A 17,494-nucleotide genomic window follows, 5' to 3' on the forward strand; every position below is an offset into this window, starting at 1 on the left:
AATAGAAGGGAGATCAGTGGCATAGAGGAAGGGGACTGGAGGGAGGGAGAAGAGTTGTGAAAAGTGAGAAACAGTAGAAAGCAATTGACCAAATTCTTCTATGTACACATATGAACACACTGCATAAATTTCACTGTTTGTGTATCCATAAAATACCAATTAACAATAAATAAATAAATAGAAATACCAGTAGAGTAGAGAAAGGGGAAGATGGGAAGGGAGGGAGGGAGGGAAAGGGGAAGCACCAGGGACCGAAATGGAGCAAATTATATTTCATGTATGATTGTGTCAAAATGAGCCCCACTATAATACACTAATACAAAAATTTTTTTAAAAGAATAACTTGTGGGTCTTTAGTCCAAGTACTATGGTTTCACTAAATGGGTAAGGAAAATGGGGAAGCAGGGAGGAACCATTTCAGTGAACAGTGGAAAACTAAGACTTGTGTTTGGACCTGTTAAATCATCTAGGTGGACTGGCCATCTAAGTGGAGATGTGAGTGGGTGATCATGTGGAGTCTGACACTGAGCTTTAGATATGAATCTGGGCATGGTTAGGTTAAGGATAGTGCTTTAAATCTGGAGATCACTTAAGGAGAGAGTGTAATAAAGGAGAAATGAACTTAGGAGCTGTGTGACTTGAGCATCTTATAACTCTGCTGAGCTTGATTGTGAACTTGTGTATCAAGTGAGCTTTATAATATCTATCTTTAAAAATTGTTATCATAATTAAGTTAGATAATGTTTACGAAAGTAACTGGCCCAAGTTTCAGTTCATAATAGATTCTAAAGAAATGCTAATTTGTTAACTCTGTTCCATTTCATTTGGGAATAAAAAAATCAGTATAAACCATTAAAATCAGACCTAAACAAAGTCAGTGTCCAGGACTTGACTTTTTTTTTTCTGATTGATCACCTTTCAAAAATTATTTCTTGGACAATTTGTAGAATGTGCCCTAAGGGATGGCTAAGGAAGGATTGATATACTATTTCACTGCCAAGAGTCCAGATATCTTAGACAGGTGTGTGAGGAGATGGGGTAGCATAGAAGAAGAAGGGAAATGAGGAAAAATATATGGGTGAGCATATAGTGAAACAGGAATGGAAAAGCTGAAGATTTCAAACTTTAACCCTTCAGAGAATGATGTCACAGCGCAATAAACAGAGACATCCAGATGTGAATTCATTTGGTAAAAAGAGAGAAGTAATGGTGAGCTGGGTGTTGACCAGGTTGAGTGTGAGCTCCACAGAGGGCATCCCAGAAAAGATGGCAGTCAACAGCTCAAAGTAGAGTGGCTGGACTAAGATAGTGACTGAGGATCTAAGGATCCCCTCAAGGAGGAGATGAATGGAGCCTGAGATTTGATGAGGTCATCAAAAAAAATCTATAGAGAATGCCTTTTCCAGAGGGTTCTGTTATGGCTTGGATCTTATATATCTTCCAAAGGTCCATTTGTTATAGCCTTGGTCGACAGCCTATGGCACTATTGAAAAACAGGGGAAGCTTTAGGAGGTGTGGCCTTATTGCAATAAGTTATGTCATTGGAAGTGTGCCCTTGAAGTGATTATTGGTACCCTGGTCACTTCCTGTCTTTCTTTGCTTCCTGGCCTCCCTGAAGCGAATAGACCTCCTCTGTCATGAATACCCACCATCATATACTGGGCTGCTGCAGACCCAAAGCAAATGGGCCAAGTCACCATGAACTGAAACTACACACCAAAATAAACCTTTCCTCCTTTTTAAGTTGATCATATTCATTTTGTCTCAGTAACAGAAATCAGATCAAACATCGGATCTTTTATTGCTATTTAATATTTCATGTGGGTATGTTTGGCTTCCTGTTGTGATTGTGAACTTCCTAATTGCTCTCCCAGTTTCTCAAAGATGACCTAGAAAATAACTGCTTTGCCTTTCCTGGCTTCAGTATCCTCAACTCTAAAAGAGACTAGCGATATATGTTTCTATAAGGACTGAAGAAGATCATCTGTTATGATAGTTAGCACATTGCTGGCACACAATAGATGCTCCTTGTATCTACAGAGGTCCCAAGAAGGTCCCCCAAAGAGAGGTAGATCTCATTTCAGGCTATGAGGGTCCTTGACATCATCTCAGAAAGGAATTTAAGGACAGGTCAAAGTGAGATACAGATTGATTGGAGAGAAAGCAAAAATACACACTCTGAGAGACAGGGTAGAATGCAGGCATTGGAGAGGAACAGGCTAGCTTCCCTTTAGCAAGGCATATTTATGTATGTAAAATCTATAGCACAAAGACATGATCTAAGAGGGCATTTTTAGTCCTTTGTGTGAGTGACTTGACATGTTAATCATTACCTACTAGGGGTTGTTTTCTTTCTTTATTTCTTTGTTTTTGATGAAAAATGTTTATTGACTTCCTCATCGGGGTTTCATTGTTGTGCTTTGTGAACTTAAACAGTACTACATTCGTGTAACATTGAGGGTTTGATCGAGAGCATGACTTATAGATGAAATAATTAGATCCTAAAAATATAAATCACAGAAATATCTATTTGTTGAGAAAAATATTCTTGTACCTGTTTTTTTTTCTTTAGGTCCAGATCAAGAGAGTTTATTCATGGACCTGTGGGTAGTTTGTGATCAAAGTATGTAGGAGTGGACTTTAAATCTGGACTTGACATCACGGCCACTCTTGCTCTGTCCTGCATGTCTCCTTTCTACCTGCCCTTGTATCTTCTATCCTATCTCAAATGGATATTGAATATTGGCTTGATTCTATGTATTAGATTCACCAGTGACTGAGCAGGTTTGGAGAAATGCATGGACTTGGAGCATGTGGTCTCTGATGTAAAGGGGAAAAAAATGGGCCTGTCCTTCCTGGAAATCTTTTCTGTGAGCCTGGAAAAGACCTGCTGTCCCTTAAATCTCCAAAAAAAAAAACTATGAGCCAAAATAAACCTTTTCCCTTTATAACTTGATTATCTTGGTCACCTGCTGTCCCTTTGTCTCATGTTTGGTGATATTTACTTTGATCATTTGGTTAAGAATGGTATTTGCCAAATTTCTTTCTAGTAATGTTTGTTTGTAAAATAGCATCTCTTTGCTTGGTATAGTTACTTTGTAATTAAGAAATATCTGTAGGGAGATACTACATTTATTCTTGCAAAAAATGCGGTAGTGAGTGTCCTTCCTGAGCCCTCACTGAGAATGAACCTGTCTGAGACTGTCTGGTGAGCTGGGCCAAGGGAGAAGTCAGTTTGCAAGATCTGAATCAAAGTGGGCCTCTGAGCATGGCTGAGGGGGATTTGTACCAGGCTCTTGGATGAAGGAGAGGGAGCAGGGGCAGCAGGCAAAGGCTGAAGAATCTGTCTTGCATGAAAGACTATGAGCCACAGGAATGTGTATTCCTATGAAAAATCAGAGTCCCTGGGGGACAGGGACATTCATTCTGCATATTCTGGGAACACAGTGCCCTGGGATGTAAAATCTGAACCTAGTAGCAGTGGCAGTGTAGGGGGACAAGGGCTCTGGGGGTTCACTTGGATAATGCCAGACACTTTTTATCTGGGCTTTCCGGAGAATAGGAGCAAGAAAGAGGCAGGCCATGGCCCACACATCAACTAGGATGACTGCACCCACTGCCTGGTGCATGAACAGGTGATAGTCAGCTTTCCGTACTATAATGAATGACCAAGATAGTCAACTTATAAAGGGAAAAGGTTTATTTTGGCTCATAGTTTTGGAGATTTAAGTCCATGATTAGTTGGCTCTATTTCTTTGGGCCTCTGACAAGGCAGCATACCATGATGGAAACATGTGGCAGAGCAAAGACACTTATACCACAAGTCACAGAACAAGAAAAGGAAAGGGCTGAGTCTGCCACACGACCAGCACGAAAGCTTCATAAAAGAGGTTCGAAGCATATTAATTAACTAGTGAGTTCTAAAATTAAAGAGACATACTCTATTTACCTTTTAATGCCCAGCTCCAGAGACGGCTTCTCCTAGCTCCCGCCTCCAGCCACCTAATGCAGTGGAGAGGTTTACCCAAGAGGCTAGCGAAAGAGAGAAAACATGCCAGGGAGTGAGCTTTTATTGGGGAACAAAAAATTCAAGGGAAAATTCCATCCAATGAAGGTCGGAGGGGCAGCATTCCAAGGTCAGGGCCAGTGATTGGTCTTCGGGTCAGTGGCCAGGCACACCTCCACACGGACAAGCCCTCGCACCTGGGACAGGGTGGGGAAGACTCTGACACAGTTGTGTCTAAGCGCCTCTCACTCAGCCAGGGAGGTAACTCAAATCACGTGCGAGAATGGCTTCCCACAGCTGAGGTCCCACAGTCCTCTTGAACAGCACCCTCCCCCCAATGACCTAAAGACCTCGCATTAGGCCCCACCTCTCAAAGGCTCTACTACCTCCTAATAGTGCCACCTTAGGGACCAAGATTTTAACACATGGGTCTTTGGGGGACATTTTATACCTAAACTATACCAACAGGTACTTTCAGAAGCAAATTTGCAGGAGTCTAAGATTGGAAAGAGACCACAGTCAATTAAAATTAAGAGGTGCTTCATGTTAGAGAATGGAGATGCCATGGGACATAAGTTCCAATCCATTCAACACTTTGGCCTGGCAAATCCTCCCTGAAAAATTACACTAATCAAAACAGAAGTGAGTTTTGGTTTAATTCAGAATGCAGTGCCAACTAGGTGAGCGGCTCCCTCTGCTAGTGTCCCATGTTTGTCAACACAATTGGTATCCTCCTGCTCATTCATGAGCTCTTCCTTGGGTTTTGAATGATAGTCATAATTGTCCTCCTCTCGTATTACGTGCACCCTGAAGGAACCAACTCATAACTAGATGCTTGCATAGGGTGACAAATGCATGAAGAGTCTTGCTTTAAAGAAAACACCCAAGGAAGAGAGAAAAGGAAAATTTGTGATTTCTTGAGAAGAGGAGCTTCATTGAATCCACCAATCAGTTCCTCAGGGAATATTGCCCAATCTTTCATTTAAGTGAAAATCAGAACATTATTATCTCTGGTGTGTGAAGAAGGGATCCTAAAGAATATTTACAATGGTATTAATTTTTCATTGACTCGGAGATAACTAGCATTTCCAAAATTCCACTTTGATTGTATGTGGGTATCACATCAAATCAAGCTCGGCACATCTCTTTAAGCATGAAGAGGCAGTATGCTAGAAAGGCTTAATTTGAGATGCTACGTGCATTTTCCATTGTGTAAGCTTTAGTAGTTTCCATTTGGAAGTTGTTGGTGGTACAGTGTTTTCTGCAATACAGTCTTTACATCAAGCTTTTGAAAACATGCCAAGATTTACAGAACAGAATAGCCACGTGCTCTCACTTGTTACTTCATAAGTGATTCTGAAGCTTTGAGACATTCTTGTGGCAGGGCTGGATGATGCCCCAGGGCGTCAGACACCTGCCCAGCCACCTGGAGGGATCTGGATCTGATTCCCTCTTCACAGGGTGGTGTGTGTTCTCTGGTCTGCTGTCCTCAGAAGCTTCATGTACGATGGCCTCTGAGTTTCCCTTGTGCGGAGGTCATCCCACCTGGATCAGGGAGTCACATGGAGCTCATGAAACAGTTGTCAGAGAGTCTGACCTGGCCAGCAGGGACCTTTCCTCCAGGCTGAAACATTTCCATTTCAGTAAATATTTACTGGCAGCTAGCACCAGAACAGATGCTCTGGGATGAGAGTTCAGGAAATACAAACAGTACCTGCCTTCAAAAGATGGACAACCTATTTGGGATTCAACCGACATTTATTGAAGAAACATGATAGAAAATGAAGAGCCTGTGACTGAAATCACTGGGTTTGGACCCTGAAATCCCGTCACACAGTCTCAGCTCCTCTGGATCCCCATTGTAAAAGGAAAATAACAATCCTTACCAGGTAGGTTTCTTGCAAAGAATAAGGAGAGTGTGGACACAAAAGCATTGTGCAATGTATGGTGCAGAATAAGAAGAGCTCATTAAACAGTCACTGGTTATGAAGGACTCCATGTCGTAGGCACTTATACCTTCATTACTTCCCATGGAGCATGGTGTTGATATGCCCCACTTACAGATATGGAAGCCTGAGGCCAGAGAGAAGGGCTTACTGGTAGTTAGGTCAATCAGCAGTACAGCTGTGTTTGACCAGGCCTGCTGGCTCCAGACTGGATGATGCCCTCCCCACTCTGACACAATTGGCCATTGTGGTGTCAAGATCATTGATCGAGAAGAAATATTCGGGCATTTTCGTAGCAAAACACACCACTAATAACAATGATCTCTTACCTTTGTGTAATCCCTTTAACTTCCTCAAGTCCTTTCACATCTATTATCTTCGATCCTCTCTGCTCCAAAGAGGTTTCTTTTTTTTGTTCAACCTGCAAAAAAAAAAAAAAAATCACTCCTGCCAGGGCTTTTTCTGCCAGGAATCTCTGACTGTGCTAAATCGTGGCCAAATTAATGTTCTGGATGGTGTCTTCTTTATTGTGGGCAGGAGTAGGGTGGCTTTTCTTGTGGGGCATTGTTTCTATTTGGGGCTTTATGTAGCACCCCTACCATGGCCCAGCCTACTTCCAGCTCCTTCCTGCTTTCTTTCATGAATTGGAGGAACATTGCCTATTTTTCACACTGTTTTAAAAGCCTCAACTCCATCTTGTGGTGAAGCAAAAGTCACACTGGGAAGATACTTGGGACAGTCGTCCATTCTTTTGTCCCCTGGAGTGTGCATTCCCACCCCTGTGTGTATTTGCTTTGTTCCTCAATTGCCCTGTCTAATGAGTGACGTTCAGTGAACACTGATTGGTAAAACTCTATGGGAGTCTGGCTGCTCACGTTGGCGGCTCCCTGCCAAAATCCAAATGCTGCTCATTCACGTGTCCCCTCTTCATCTCTTCCAGTTTGGCTCAGGGGTGCTCACATTAATATTGGTTATATGAAATAGGCACATTATATTCCTTCTCTCTGAGCAAGGCTATTTTTCAAACACTAAGCATAAATAATTATTCAAGAAACACTTCGAAAAACAAGCATTGTAGGACAACCAGGCAATCCAAAATCTATTTCAGAAGCTTTTACAAAAAGCAGGAAATTTGGGGCAGGGGGGAAGCAGGTGCTGCATTCATTTCATGATAAATGTCTATGCATCCACAGGGCAGGGTGAAGTGGAGGTGGGGGGCTGCCTGACTAGCTCCTAATAGAGTGGATGGAGAGGCATTGCAATGGGTTCCGTAGCCTCTCAACTCCAAGTCAAAATGTCTGCAGACTCAAGCAACTCATAAAGGTAAGAATGAAAACTTTTTTGTTGTTGTTGTTCTGAGATTTGTAGGAAGCATAAATGCACTAAAATATGAATTGACTTAGCATTTCTAAGCACTCAGTCCCTCCCTATGCATATGACCTTGGTAAGAGGAATTTTTTTTGGCCTCACCACTGCTGAGGCTGGCTTTGAACTCACAATCCTCTTGCCTTAGATTCCTAAACTGCTGGGATTACAGGCATGGGCCACCACACCCGGCTAGGTGAGAGTTTTAATAACAAAGCAATACCAGTACAGGCTGCCAAGTCTTGGGTGGGGATCTCCATAGCAGCCTTAGAGGAAACACAAGACTGTCTGCTGAACTCAGCTCTATTTGTTTCTTGTGTTTTGGTCACATGGGTTGTTGCTCTAGACTCCTACTGAAGGGGCCCACGAACAGTAACACTGCTAATGTCATTTTCCAGAACAAGCTGCTTCACATACATTATTTCATTCACCTCACGATAATCCAGTGAGGTAAGTATCCTTATTATGCTCATTTTTCAGTTGGGGAAACTGAGTCTTGCAGAAGGTCAGTCTACTGGGAAAGTAGCATTTAAACCCAGCACTGACTGGCTCTACATCCCATAGTGCATACCACGCCCTTCTGTCCTAGCCCCCATCCAAGGGTAAACCACCCTCCTGTCTGCAGCAAAGATTAATTGAGCCTATCTTCACATTTTAGAGCATGTGCTCTTTTGTGTCTGGCACCTTCCACTTAACATTAAGGTTGTGAGATTCATCCATGTCATTCATGCCCTCTGCTGTCTGGACTCCACTGTTGCTATGGAAGCCATTGTGTAGCCTGAATGTAGTCACCCATTCATCATTGATGGATCTCAAATTGTTTCCCATTTTTGGCTATTACAAAACACACTATTACTAACATATAAACTTTTAAAATAGTTTATGTGAAAATCATATCTGTGAATAATAACAGGTTTAAGGTTTTTCTCTTTCCAAACCTTTTACTTCTTTTGTATTTTCTTCTCGATTTTAAAAGCCTTTGCAGTTTCATCATCAAAAATAATGTAGGTTTTTTTGTTAAGAGTCCTTTTATGAGATTAAAAAAAACCCTTTCTATTCTGAGCTAGTTAATTTTTTTAACAAAACCATAAATAGGTATTTTGAATTTCATAAAATGTGCTTTCTCCTTATTGAAATAACCATATTGCTTTTGTTCTTTTAATATACTAATAAGGTGAATGATAATTACAGATTTTCTGAAGTTAAGCTTTACATTCCTGGAATAAACTCAGCTTAGTCATGTATTATCTTTTTTCATAAAGAGCAGGATTCATTTTGCTAATATTTGTGTAGGATTATTGTCTTTATGTTCATGAATGAATGTTTCCCTATGAATTTTCTCTATTGTATTCTTTGAGTTTTAGTATCAAAGGTACAGTGGACTCACTGAATAAGTTTTCTTTCTTTATTTCCTCATTTTTTTGCTTTGGTACTACAGATGGAACCCAGGGGCACTCTACCACTGAACTGCATCCCTGGCCCTTTTTATTATTTTATTTTGCAGCAGGGTCTCCCTAAGTTGCCCAGGCTGGCCTTGAACTTACAATTCACCTGCCTTATCTCCCAATAGCTGAGACTATTGGTGGTCTCATTTTTTTTTCTCAAGGAGTTTGCATAAGAGTAGAATAATACATATGGCCTATTGATTAGGCTTGATACCTCATGTCTGTGCATGATGATTCTCTTTGTTGGAAAATTAAAGAACTGATTGACTTCTTTTAGCAGTTATGGGCTATTGAGTCTGTGAATTTGGGACTGTTAGTTTTTTTTTTTAAGAAATGTCTTTATTTCTTCTAAGTTTCTACATCCTTGTGTATCCTTTGGCATATATCTTTTATAGTATGCTTTTACCATTTTAGTCTCTACTGGACTTCTCATATCTTTTTATTAATTTATTATTGCCTAGTTCTAAATATTTTAAAATTGTTATTATTTTTTAATCCATAAAGTATTTAGAAGTGGCATTTTAAAAATCTATCTATCTATCTATAAATATATATACGGGGATTGAACTCAGGGGGACTCAACCACTGAACCACATCCCCAGCCCTATTTTGTATTTTATTTAGAGATAGGGTCTCAATGAGTTGCTTAGCACTTCACTTTTGCTGAAGCTGGCTTTAAACTCCTGCCTCAGCCTCCTGAGCTGCTGGGATTATAGGCGTGAGCCACCTGTAAGTATATATTTTTGAGTTCCAATTTAATTGTATTGTAAATTGAAAGCTCAGTCCATATGATACTTGTTTTTTGATAGTCTTTATTTACATTTCTCTTATGGCCCATTCCAGGTCAATTTTTGTAAATATTCCATTGTTATATCGTCTATATTTGTATAAAAACCAAACTTACTAATTGACTTTTTGTCTATCAAAAAATAAAAGAGGTATCTTGAACTTAACTTATTCCAGTGATGACCTTGATTTCTCTGTGTTCTACCATTGTGCTTTATGGATATGTAAGATTTTTAGAATCATTGCATCTTCCAGATGAATTGAACATTTTGTTATTAATATCCTCTCTCTATACTATGCTCTTCTATACTAAAGTCTCTATTTCCTGACAGCAGAAGGCTTTCTTTTGATTAATATTATCTTTTACTTCCAACCTTTCCCTGTCCTTATGTTTAAATGTGTCCCTTGTGAATATCACATGACTAAAATTTAGAAATATCTAGTGAGACAATCTTGGTCTATTATGTGGTGAGTTTAGTCATTTTTCATTCATTGTGATGACTGACATATCTGTATTCCTTTCTAGTATTTGTCACTTTTTGCTTCTTATTGACCCACATTTTTCCTATGCCCAATTTCCTCTTCTTGACTACTAAAACTTTACATTTTTGCTTGCTTCTTATTACATTTTTCCTTTCACTTGTTTGGAAGTTATACTGTATTCTATTTCTGTTCTTTTATGGTTTCTCCTGAAAATTTACCATGCAAACCTACTAAACTCTAATATGAGTATCTCAACACTTTTGCCAAATCACAGAAGCATTTCTTCTCTTAACTTCCATACTATTGTCCTTTGGTAATTTGATTTTGTTGCTTTAAATGTTTTTATTTCCATAAATAAAACATGAAAATCAGATATTATTATTTTTTTATTTTTTTTAAGAAACAATATCTATTAACATTTAACCTACTTATTCACTTTTTTTTTTTTTGTACTACAGGATGGTTTTGCAGGATTATTTTCCCTCCTCCTGGAAACAGTACATCTTTTACAAGTTCCTTTGGCTTGGGTCTGTTTGTAGTAAACTCTGTTTCTGTTTCATTGAAAATGTGTATATTTCACTCTTGTGAGTGAAGATATTTTTGCTGGGTGGACAATCTTAGGATGACTGTTATTTTCTCTTGGCTTTTAGGAGATAATATTCCACTGTCTCTTGACTTTGGCTTTTGCTGTTGAGAAAGTTGCTGCCATTGTGATTGTTGTTTCTTTGTATGTGATTCATTTTGTTTCTCAGGGATTTGAAGATCTTCTGTCTGGTTTTAGTGCTCAGCAAGCTATTTTAAATGTGCCTAGCTTTGATTTACTTGTTTTGTTGGGATATTGTTGTGTTTCCTGTGTCCTCGCTCTTGACTTCCATGAGTTCTAAAAATAATCGTTTATTTTACCTTATCCTCCATTTTCTCTATCCCATCCTCCTGAACTGTGGTTTGATATTGTAGCTTCTCACTTTATCTTCCATATTTCTTAAACTTTTTTTTCCATGGTATATTGTGTTTCTCTGTGCTACCTTGCTGCATTCTGGGAAATTCCAATAGCTCTATCATCAAATTCACTAATTCTCTCTTCAGTTGTATTTAATATGCTATTTATCTTATCCTCTGTGGGTTTTTTTAAATAGCAAAAAACATATTTTTACTTTTAAAAGTTCTATTTCTTTTTGAAATATGTCTAGTTATATATATTATTCCTTTCTACTTATTCATTTTTAGAATTTCATTGCTTCTTTTAAACATGCTATATTGGTTATTTTTTATTCTAATTCTGATATTTCAAATAGCTCAAGTCTGTATGGGTCCTAGTTTATTTTATTTCTGCTGATCATCTTTCATTATGATTTGTTTCCTTGTGTAGTGATCTTTGTGAGCTCATATTTGACTGATTTTAATTTGTGGAAAAACCTGAGAGCTTAAATTAAGCCTGCTTGCCTCCAGAACAGATTTGTGTTTGATTCCACCAGGATCATGAAGCCCCAATTAGCCTGGACCAATATTTTCTCCTTCCAGAGTGCCTAGTCTAAACTAGGGAACTTCAGAGTCATCTTCTCCTCCTTGCTGTGATGTTATTTGGAATTGTCCTCAGACTAATTATATCTTCGTGCATACTGAGTTGTGTGTGTGCTCATGTGTGCGGGTGTGTGTGTGTGAGATGCTGTGGAGGCTTCTATTTATTCCATAATTCCAGAAATGCAAAAAAAAAAAAACACATTAGATATGTGAAGGAGATACCTGCTTTGAAGCAGGCTGGCCCTCATGATACCAAGTTTCAGGCTGGGGATGTGGCTCAGTAGTAGAGTGTTTGCATCTCATGGGCAACACCTTGGGTTCAGTTCCCAGCACCAGAAAGAAAAGAAAAACTAGTCTCTTGCACTATGAGAAGTTTGGACTGGTTTTTACATTAACAAAAAGGGGAAAGAGTATAGAATCCAGGAAAAAAAGTGGAAATGTTTCATTGTCATTTAAGCAGTCTTCAATAAATTCTAGTTATTGCTTGTGGCATATACTTTTCTGAATCTTATAATTTGTCCTGTGGCTATCTTATATATGTGAAGCTGGTCTGGTACGTACCCTTTCTTTAGAATCCAAAGAACACCCTTGCCAACTCTATACTATTCAATTAACAACCCCCAAATGCCCAATCTGCAGGTTGGACCTAGTATAATGCTGTATGCTGTAGTGTCATAATGCTCATTCATAGGGCTCAGAGAAGGCCTGTGACCCAGGTTGGCCTACTCCAAGCCTTCTTCTGAGATTTTCCATGTCGGAGGCAAAAACAAAGTGTCTTTTCTTGGATTTCAAATGAAATGCACATAAACTGGAGGTTTTTGACCTCCATCTTCCATTCCGCATAGACACAGTCAGACTCAAGGCTTGGTTGACACAGGGACCTATTTCTGAGCTAAGCCTAATGAAGATATTTATGATATAATTATAAAGAAGTGTGGTTAGTCACCAGAAGTATATGGATCCAGACTGGATCCGTGAGGAGACTTCCTCACTGTGATACCACTGAGACTAAACCTTCTGCCCCTTTAGTCACTTACAGGGCAGTGAAAGAACCAAGACTTTTAGCAATGACTATCACCCACCCAACACTAGTGACAATTAGGCCAATGAGGAAAATAAGATCCAGAACTTTTTTGAGTGGTCCCCTGCAAATCTTTTTGAGAATTAGCTTGCCTCTGCTTAACCTCAAAAATACAAACTTGCCAGTAAATTCAACCCATCAGCTCTTTTGAGTTAGAACATCTGCAATATCAGAGTGAAACAATAACTCCTTTTGAAGCACAGAAAAATTAACTGGAAATAGAACTATTCTGTTTCAAGTGCTATTAAAAAGGAAATGGGTCCTGTGTAACTAGACATAGAATTGGAAAATTCCCAGAACTTTCTGATTTTTGAAAAAGACAAAATCAATCAAATTGGCAAGTGCACGATGTTGCCAAAAGATTTTTTTTAAAGCCTACTATTGAAAAACTCTTGATTATTCGAGAATAACACAAAAGGAAAAGAATATGGCTCCATATCACTTCAGTATCATTCCAGACCTAGAAAGGATTAAGGCCTGAGAATGCTCAATGGAGTTAGTAGTTTTCCCCTCAATGCAGAATCTCTACAGGATCAGAAAGAAGGGAGAATGCTAATAAAAGTGGGCCAGATGTGGAATTAATTCAATTATTCAGTCATTAGAGAAACACTTAGAAAACCCTAAAGTCAAGTAACTTCTTTGAAACTCCTGATGTCTTCCATTTTTTTACATATTTATTTTTTTTTATTTATTGTAGTTGGACATAATACCTTTATTTTATTTATTTATATGCAGTGCTGAGGATCGAACCCAGGGCCTCACTCATGCTAGGTGAGCACTCTACCGCTGAGCCACAACCCCAGCCCCCTGAAGTCTTCTATTTTGATGATCATTGCCAGTCTTTAAAATTCTACTGTAAAAGATATGTGTATTTTAGCATTTGACAAGAGTTAGGTTAATTTGCCATTAATTCTTCCCAAATTCTGAGTATACTTTAGAAAAAAGATTTTTAGCAATAAGAATTTGTCCAGCATTAGACTAAGACAATATTTCATAACAAAATGAATTCTTATGATGTGTCAGATACTCGACATTTCTTGCGTGTATTCATCCATTTAATAACCACAACTTTATGAGTTATATACTTTATTTTCTTTTCATGGATAAAGAAACATGCATGAATTGATTAAGAACCTTGCCTAAGTTTGCTTGTCAGTTCGGCAGAGGAGTCTGGATTTGAACATGGGCACTCTGGCTAACCACTGGGCCCTATTTCCTCCTAATTGCTAAAAGGCCATGAAAATGACATTGGGGAGGCAAGGAGACTTGGGTTCAAATTCCAGCTATATTACTTACTAGTAGCAGCATCTTAGAAATCTTGTCCAGTCTCACTTCTGTGCCTTTGTTCCTTATCTGTGAAATACCATAATACTTATGTCATTGAGTGTTCATCAAATTAAAGGAGATAAACTAATGTGAAAGAGCCTAGTGGGTTCCGTATGTCTGGCATATAATAAGCTTTTGATAAGGTCTGGCTATCAGAGAGTATGATGCATTGATCCCCTTGTTTAGATCTGATATGAACTTAAATACAAATGTTTAAGTCAGAACACCAAGGTTAATATATTTTTGTCGAGAGACTCTTTTCCAACACAAACTCCTTTAAGACAATTCAGTTCTGTAATCAGTTTTCTAAAGTATCTAGTTGCTGTTTAGAAATTTTTCTTTTTTCTTTTTTTGTTTTCTACTAACAAAAGATTAGTTGCTTTGAGATCAATTGCATTTATTGATCTGTGTTTTTGGCAATATAAAATGTGACCAATTATACTCTCTGCCATTGTAGACTTTCCTTTATGAGAATAATTTCTACCCAGCTCATGTTTCCTGGGTCAAGGTCTAAGTGTTATAAAGAAAGTTTGATTCTATGATTACATTTTGGTCAATAACCATGTTACTATTTGCGATTTTAGCAATGATTGATTTTTTGTCTTCAGTTTCTACCAAATCTAGTTTTTCTAGAGTCAACTTTTGAAGTTCTCAAGAATAAAATATTGTTATTATTATAATTATTTGCCATTTTCTCCCAACAATGTACATTGTGCAGTTTTAATAATGGGAATTTTGTTTTTATAAACATTTTATTTTGAGATCATTGCAGTTTCACATGCTGTGTGAAGAAATGATTCAGTGAGATCCTGCATGCCTTTTACCTGTTTCCCCCCATAATCACTTCTTGTAAACTATAGTACTCGATCAAACAGGATATTGACAGGATAAAGTCAAGATACAGAACATTTCCATCACCAAGAGCATCCTTCACATTTCAATTCCATATGTCACATCTACATCTGTCCATCTCTAGTCCATCAGTAGTCCCTGATAGTCTGCAATATGTTCTCCATTTCTACAATTTTGTCATTTCAATAATGTTATATTTAAACAGAACTACACACTGTGTAATCCCTCAGGATTGAATTTTTTCACTCTGCATAATTCCCTGGAGATTCATTAAATCATTGTGTGTGACAATAGTTGGGTTCTTTTCATTGCTGTGTAGTATTCTGTGGTCAGGCTGTACCATAGTTTGTTTAATCTTTCAGCAATGTAAGGACATCTGAGTTAACCCTGTTTTCAGGCTATTGTGAATAAAGCAGTTATAAACATTCATGTGCAGGTTTTTGTTTCAACATAAATCAACATAAATTTCTCTGGTAAAATTCTACAAGTTCAACTACTGGGTGGTGTCACTTTTACATCTTTCTTTATTTTTTTTTTTTAAAGAAACGACCACACAGCTTTTCAGAGTGCTTAAGTCATTTTATTTTCCCAGCAGCAACATAGGAGTGATGAGTTTCTCTGCATCCTTGCCAGCATTTGGTGTTGTCACTCTTTCTTATTTTACTCATTCTGGTTGGTGAATAATGATATCTCATTGTGGTTTCAATTTGCATCTTCCTGCTCTGTAGCTTGTCATCCCATCCTCTTAAAAGACTCCTTCAAAGAGCGAAGATTTTAATTTCAGTTAAGTCCACTTTATCAATTTTTCATTTATGGATTGTGCTTTTGGTGTCAAGTTTAAGAACTCCCTGCCCCTAGATCCTGAAGATTTTCTCCTGAAAGTTTTATAATATCACAATTTATATTTAAGTCTAGGATCCATTTTCAGCTATTTTTTTAGAGAGAGAGAGAGAGAGAATTTTTTAATATTTATTTTTCAGTTTTTCGGTGGACACAACATCTTTATATTATTTGTATGTGGTGCTGAGGATCGAACCCAGCGCCCAACGCATGCCAGGCAAGCACATTACCACTTGACCCACATCCCCAGCCCCTCAGCTAATTTTTGTATAAGATGGGAGACTTAGGCTCAACTTCTTTCACCATTCCCCCCCCCATCTACTTGCTCCAGCATTATTTGTTGCAAGAATCATCCTTCTCTGTTGAATTGCTTTTGCATCTTTGCCAAAAATTATAGTCAGACTCATTTCTGTGTCTCTGTTTCTGACTCTCCTTTCACATTTCCTTTGACGTACTCGTCTGGTCGTTTATCAAGACCACACCATCTTGATTACTGTAGCTGTCTAGTAAGTCAGGACATCGAATAGACCAATTCCTCCCTCTTTTCTTTTTTGAAATCATTTTAGCTGTTCTAGTTCCTTTGCCTTTCCAGATAAATTTTAGAATAATCTTGTCTGTAGCTACAAAAAAAAAGAAAATCTGGTTGGGATTTTGATAGGAATTACAATAAATCTGTATCTCGGTTTGGGGAGAATTGAGTTTTATTATGTTGATCCTTCTAATCCATGAGCAGCATGTCTCTCCATTTATTTAGTTTTACTTCCATTTCAGCAGAAAAGTCTTATGCATGTTTTGTTAGATTAAATCTAGATTTTTTTTCTGATTATAAACAGTATGGTGTTTTTAAAATTTTAATGACATGTATTTATCAATAATACATAGAAATACTATTGATTTTTGTATATTGATCTTGTATCCTCTTTCTCTTACTGAAATCATTATTTCTAGAGTATGTATGTCGATTTCTTGGATTTTCTACAAAAAATTATATTTCTATCAAAGAAGAATAGGTATTTATCATTATTTTGCCTCCCAGCACTGTTGAATAAGAGTGGTAAAAATACTTGCTTTGTTTCTGGGTTTGAGGAAAAACATTTTGGCTCTCACTATGATGAAGTTAGCTGTAGGATTTTTGTTGATGCTCTTTATCAAGTTAAAGAATTTATCTTCTATTTCCATTTTTCTGAAAGTATTATTTATGAATGGGTGTCAAGTGATATGCTCATGTGATTTTTCTTTTTTAGCCTGTTAATATAATGACATTAACATAGTGATTGATTTTAGAATATTGAATCCACCTGGCTTCTTGGAATAAACCCCATTTGGTTGTGGTGTATAATTGTTTTTAACATATTGCTGAATGTAGTTTGCTAACATTTATTGAGGATTTTTATGCTTACATTCATGAAGGACACTTGTCTGGTTTCTCTTTATTTCATGCTGTCTTTACCTTTGGTTTGGTACTAGGATAATACTAGCTTTATAACATGAATTTGAAAGTGTTCCTTACTCAGGAAAAGGCTGTGTAAAATTGATATTAATCCTTAATTGTTTGTGAAATTCTTGAGCAAAACTATCTGGACTGGAGATTTTGTGGAGTGGGGTTACAATTATGAACTTAATCTTATTACAGTTATGGGGATATTTAAATGATCTATTTTATAATGGGTAAGTTGTGAGAATTAGTTTTTTTTTCCAAAGAGTTGGTTAATTCTTCTAGGTTGTCAAATTTGTGTGTGTAAAGTTGTTCACAGTGTTTATGTATATATATTTGTACCAGGGATTGAACCCAAGGGTGTTTAGCCACTGAGCCACATCCTCAGTCCTCCCCCACACCCCACCC

General features: G+C 37.9%; 1 protein-coding gene and 1 long non-coding RNA gene across 4 annotated transcripts in view; one reads left to right on the top strand and one right to left on the bottom strand.

The window, feature by feature from the left end:
- The window catches only part of Susd4 (sushi domain containing 4), a 194,260-nt gene that overhangs the window by 16,098 nt on the left and 160,668 nt on the right, over window positions 1–17,494 (top strand). The window contains exon 1 of one of the 2 annotated variants that reach the window (XM_048809316.1): window positions 7,651–7,767. The exons of the other annotated variant lie outside the window; for it this stretch is intronic. The gene's annotated coding sequence lies outside the window, so the exon portion shown is untranslated. Of the gene's footprint in view, window positions 1–7,650; window positions 7,768–17,494 lie in introns of those variants that run through there. 2 annotated transcript variants of the gene reach the window in all.
- LOC125618478 overlaps window positions 4,798–17,494 on the bottom strand; it is a 38,294-nt gene continuing 25,597 nt past the window's right edge. The window contains exons 1-3 of one of the 2 annotated variants that reach the window (XR_007349772.1): window positions 13,930–13,986; window positions 6,282–6,373; window positions 4,798–5,551 (exon numbers count right to left, since the gene is read on the bottom strand). This is a non-coding gene — a long non-coding RNA (uncharacterized LOC125618478). Of the gene's footprint in view, window positions 5,552–6,281; window positions 6,374–13,929; window positions 13,987–17,494 lie in introns of those variants that run through there. The other variant, XR_007349773.1, reaches the window with a different exon arrangement.

The sequence above is a fragment of the Marmota marmota genome, unplaced genomic scaffold, assembly GCF_001458135.2.
Source record: "Marmota marmota marmota unplaced genomic scaffold, marMar, whole genome shotgun sequence".
In the NCBI taxonomy this organism is placed as follows: domain Eukaryota; kingdom Metazoa; phylum Chordata; class Mammalia; order Rodentia; family Sciuridae; genus Marmota; species Marmota marmota.